A 5,464-nucleotide genomic window follows, 5' to 3' on the forward strand; every position below is an offset into this window, starting at 1 on the left:
TGGCTATCTGACTTCTCTACTCTAACGAAGGTAGAAATTGATGTGTTGAAGTGGAATGCTGCCATAAAATCCCCCAAAATAGGAGGCATCAGCTGAATAGTTAAATGGCCACCAGTAAGAAAACCAAACCAGAAGCCAGAAAGACCATGATTGTTGCCACACAGAGAGGCAAAACATTTAAGAAAATTGTTGTCTGTGATAACTGAGGGGATGAGTCACATGTCTTCTGACTCTAGACATGGTTAGAAAGCATTTTAGCTATTCTTAGTGGTAATCTGCATTGGCTATTATGGGCTGCAGTTAACAAGGTAAGGTTCTAAAAAGATGAGCTCCAGGAAGAATTGGTAGATTAACAAGCAGAAATGAAAGAGAATAGTTATAGAAAAGGTTTAGAAATTTGCCAGGGTTAGAAAAACCAAATAACAAAAGATAAAGTTTAGAAATGCTAGAGTGATGTTATTTCTCAAACTATTAATAAATAGTAACTGGTTTAATAATAATAGTAAACCTATTAATATTTTGCAAGGTGTGTTCTTCCCACAGATTGCTCCAGATAGCCTCAAGGTAGCAGCCATGAGATTGAGAGAAGGAGAAGTATGGGACGAAGGAAAAATAGAAATATGTGGACGTGAAAAACTAGGCTGACCAATAAATCGAAAGCCCAGGTTCCAGGGAATCCCTCATCTCTGGTTAAATCAGGAAGCGTGTTCACCCTGTAAAAAGCCCATGTCTAGGAAAGCACTTTAGGTCTGGCTACTGACACAGGGCACAGTAATGAAGTGGGAGGGGAATCACTGGAAGCAAATCAATTATAAGTCTACTAAGCTTTTTTTATTATAAAAAAATATAAAATATTTCGTGAATTTGCATGTCATCCTTGCTCAAGAGCCATGTTAATCTTCTCTGGTTCCAATTGTAGCTTCTATGCTGACAAAGCAAGCACTATCTACTAAGTTTTTGAGGAAACCATATTGCTAGAGAAACTGCAAGCCTGAGCAGTCTCCAATTGTTGAAGACTTACATCCGTCTTGGACCTCCAAACATCCATATGCAGGAAGCAGGCTGCAAAAGTTGTATGGCCTCCAAATGAGGACTTGCCTCCCAACCCCCGCTTTAGACATGGAGAAGAAGAATGATGGACAAGGAGGCTCCTCCCAGGAGGAGCCAAGGACCCCTGAGGTTGGTGGACAGTGGACTTCTGGCACAGAATAGAATCAGAACATAATCAAGGACACTCTCTCTCCTCAATAGAGACTCTTCCCATGTCTGCCCAGAGTAATTCCTTAACTGTAATGGATCAAGAGCAGTGGCATCATTGCCTTCCAATTTTTGAATGAAAGTTATGATGCAGTTATACTTTCCCTGCTCCAGCAGTGTACACTGTGGGAGCAGAGAGGGACCAATAATTTGTCATTGTTGTTCACAGGTTTCCAGACCAAGAGGAGTTACATCTGGGCTTGCAAAAAAGAACCAGACATTGCCACAAAACTGGGCTTGAGCTGCATGCAGGGACTGGTGGGATTCCATATTGTGTCCCTTGGAGAGGGAATGAAGACTTTTTATGTAGTGCCTCTCAACATATTCCACCTTCTTGGCAGCTAGGCTTGCCGTGTGATGAGTTCCAGGCAGTGAAATGTAAGCAGAAGTGACTTTTTCACTGCTGGGCTAAGGTAGTTACATACCAGTGTGTCTTCCCCATAATGAACCTTCCACCTTCCTCCCGCAAAACCCAAAGGATAAGGCTCAGGGCAAATTAGAATCCAAAAGAAGGAGTCACAAAGTGGAAGAAACCTGGATGCCTGAGTCACTATGTGGAGAAAACACCAACTAAAAAGCTTTATCTGATCCACATTTGATATGAGTGAGAAATAAATGTTGATTGGGCCGGGCGCGGTGGCTCAAGCCTGTAATCCCAGCACTTTGGGAGGCCGAGACGGGCGGATCACGAGGTCAGGAGATCGAGACCATCCTGGCTAACACGGTGAAACCCCGTCTCTACTAAAAAATACAAAAAACTAGCCGGGTGAGGTGGCGGGCACCTGTAGTCCCAGCTACTTGGGAGGCTGAGACAGGAGAATGGCGTGAACCCGGGAGGCGGAGCTTGCAGTGAGCTGAGATCCGGCCACTGTACTCCAGCCTGGGCGACAGAGCGAGACTCCGTCTCAAAAAAAAAAAAAAAAAAAGAAAGAAATGTTGATTGTGTTAGGCCATTGATATTTTGAGATTGCAACAGCAGCTAGCATAAGTTAGCCCAATACATTAGGAAAACATCTATTTGTTTATCTAATCTATGAAGATCACTGACTCATTACTGTTTTGTTTTCTTAATGAGCACCATATACCATGTGGGTAAGAGATGAGGGGAAAGGATGAGGGAGGATTGGAGCCGGAAGACAAGAAGTTCTCTCTTTGCCTATTCATGAGTATTTCGTAAATTAACATTTCCATGCTGGGTCATAAAACTCAACGTGATTATTTTCCCTGACCCTGCCCAGAAGAAAGCAATCTCCAACTGTATGCTCACTGGCGTTTTGCTTTCAGGGATACTGTTTTGTAATTGGGCTTGGTTCAGTCCTCATGGTCTGAAGAGAAAATGATACAGCCTTCTTTCATAAGAGATGTTCTCTCTTTACCACAAGACTCAGCCCACTGTTTGTAATAAACTCTGAAATCTGTGCTGGTCAGGTACTGCTTACATAGAAAGCATGTCATGAAGTATAACAGAGAAGAAGAAGCCTGTTAAAATGACAGTTTGCTTCTTTCTTCCACAGAGGAAACTCAGATTCTGGTTTCAGAAAGGACTGGCACCTTCTCCTTTCCCAGCCAAATTTTCCTTTTACCAAGACTGGAGTCCAGCTGTGAACCCTGTGCTTCAGATCAAGAGAAATTCGGTATGTGAAAGCATTTTGCAACCTGTGAAGTTTAAATATGCATACACGTTATGAGGCAATATCGTATAAAGGAAAGCAGAGGTTTAGAAGTTAGTCCCACTCGTTTTAAATCCTGGCTCCACTGCCCTCTAGCTAGGTAATGCTGGGAAAGTTTCTCAACTCCTCTGATCTTCAGTTCCCTCCACTATAAAATGGAACCTATAAGACCCACTACTTAGGGCAGGAATAAAATCAATAACATGTGAAATACCTAGTTCAGTGTCTGGTACATATTGATGCTCAATAAACCTGCAATTCCTTCCTTTCCCTTTCCTCCCCACATGCTATCCTCAGGGTGGAACACACAGATGATTCTTTCTCGTGCCCTGCCTGCCTCAGTACATTTCTGGATGTACGCATCGAGACTCCCTGACTTACGATTACATGAACTCCATAGCAAGCATCTTTGACTGGGTTAGTGCAAATCCCTCAAATAATACCCCAGTTCTCTTCTACCGCAGACTCCATTGGATTAAGAAAGAAGGCAACAGAATGGAAAGAGCATTCAACTTGGTGTCAAGTCCTGGGTACAGATCTCTTTTCCAGCCTGTGCACTGTTGGTTAAGTTAGAAATCTCTCTAAACCTCAGTGTACTCATATGGAAAATGTCAGTTATAGCTTCCACGAAAGAACTTTGTGACATAAAAAAACCTAGCACAAATATAAGGTATTTCAGCATGCTTCCAGGATATCTTTGCTTATTCTTATTGTTCTCTGTGTTAGTCCTGCCAAAAAGCCTTGTGCCCCATGTGTCTTCTCCCAGACCTACCGAGTTTGTAAGGCAAGGTAGGTGCTTTGGACAGGCATCCATCCATGGCATCCCTTCATCTATCTTTGCTCATGTTCAAGAATGTTTTGGTTTCAATGCGCGCTGCTTTAAAATAGCCTCATCCGGGCAGAGCCCAGGGAGAAAGTTCTATTTGCCTGTAAGATTCTTTTTGAACAGTTGTTTCAATTCATCCACCAATTCCAATGTGCTTCATATATTTCAGTTAAGGTTTAGTGAAGTCTTATCCCAATTCTATGCTGGCCATTTTACAAATAGAAAATCCTAAAAGTGAATATAGCAGATATGAAATACAATGCATGGATAAGGTATCTGAGATATTGTTACCAGGGGAGTCATCTGTTGGAGTTTTCTAACTTGACTTAAAAAACCTAACCACCTTGATGTTTAAACTTGAATTTGATTCCATTAGGGCGTAACGTTACCATTGTCTCACTTATATGTTAACAGAGTTTTGTACATTTGAGAATGTATTTTCTTATAGTTGGCAGCTTTTGGACCTCTGCTTTATTTCTCAGCTGTCTACACTTGAGGCCACATTTTTGGACATCTACTTTTAATTTTCATGCCTTCTGCTTCTTTGGAACCAATTCATGTATCTCCTGTGAAGCTATATGGAAGCTCACTTAGGGGGCATGGTACACATTTCCAAGGAAGAATACTGAATTTTGAAAAGAGAGTAAAATAACATTATGGGAATCTTATGTTCCAACTCTGCTCTGACTCATTAATTCTCTCTGTGTGTTGCCTCGATGATCCAAATACTCTACGTGCCTTCAAACAGGCTCCGCTCTCCTGCATTCGGTTTGGTTCCTGGGCACTTTTCCTCTGCTGCCCAGGGAGCTGTTCCCAGTCCTTGGATTTTAACACAGTGTGAGCTCATGTTCACCTCCTTCTGCTTCTTCTTTTTTTCCTCTTGGGTCTCCTGAGCTAAATGGATCTGGCACAATTTATCTCATGTCTTATTGCAGCTGTTACCACTTTGCTCCAAAAATATTTTCCTCCAATTCAACTACTTTGTCACTCAGGCTTATTGTTATGTTGATACAGTGTGCACTTCCGTGTCTCCTTAACATTTTCATGTGCTGTACACAACAGTAAATGCATTTGATGTTGTGAAGCTGCAGTCCTGTGTGGGGGGAAAAAAAACTTAATTTCTAAATTTGTCACTCTAAGTGAGTGCTTTGCAAGTCTATTCTACCATTATTTCACTTCTTTTGCTTCTGTTTAAGAAGCAAAGAATTGTATATTTCTGGGGACTCATGAAATTCTTTTATACAATGATATTCCAGAAGAAAAATGTTCATTTATCTGTTTCCTTCCTTTACTTTCTCACTTGTTTTCAAAAGCTTTGTTGAAGTGCTGAGAATATGTGCCATGAAACTTAGCAGGATTTATTTTAACTATCTTGAATCAGGGAAGCTTTAAACTCACCACTTTGAGAACAATTCCATAATCCATTAAGCTTTCACTGAGGGGAATTATATCAGCTACCCTCAGTTTTAACTTTTCTAATTTCATTCTGTTATTTCTGGCTAGAAATTGGAGGAATTTTACCTTGCTGTTCGTTCATAAAATTTTAGAACCGGAAGGGAACTTAGAGAATGTCTTCTCCATCATCCTGACTTTTCAGACACCAGCTACTCAGATAGCGGAGTGGATTGTCATAGTCACAAAACGAGCTCTGGCAGAACTGGAGCCAAAGCTCAGGTCTTCAGATTCCCGGCGCAGATCTGTGTCCTCTCTG

General features: G+C 41.5%; 1 non-coding gene across 1 annotated transcript; it reads right to left on the reverse strand.

Annotated features, from left to right (window-relative positions):
• Nucleotides 1-840: 840 nt before the first annotated feature.
• On the reverse strand, nt 841-943 carry LOC117073814. Its single transcript, XR_004433379.1, has one exon. It is a non-coding gene; the product is annotated as a U6 spliceosomal RNA (small nuclear RNA).
• Nucleotides 944-5,464: the final 4,521 nt, after the last annotated feature.

Source organism: Trachypithecus francoisi, unplaced genomic scaffold, assembly GCF_009764315.1.
Source record: "Trachypithecus francoisi isolate TF-2019V2 unplaced genomic scaffold, Tfra_2.0 Lachesis_group4, whole genome shotgun sequence".
In the NCBI taxonomy this organism is placed as follows: Eukaryota; Metazoa; Chordata; class Mammalia; order Primates; family Cercopithecidae; genus Trachypithecus; species Trachypithecus francoisi.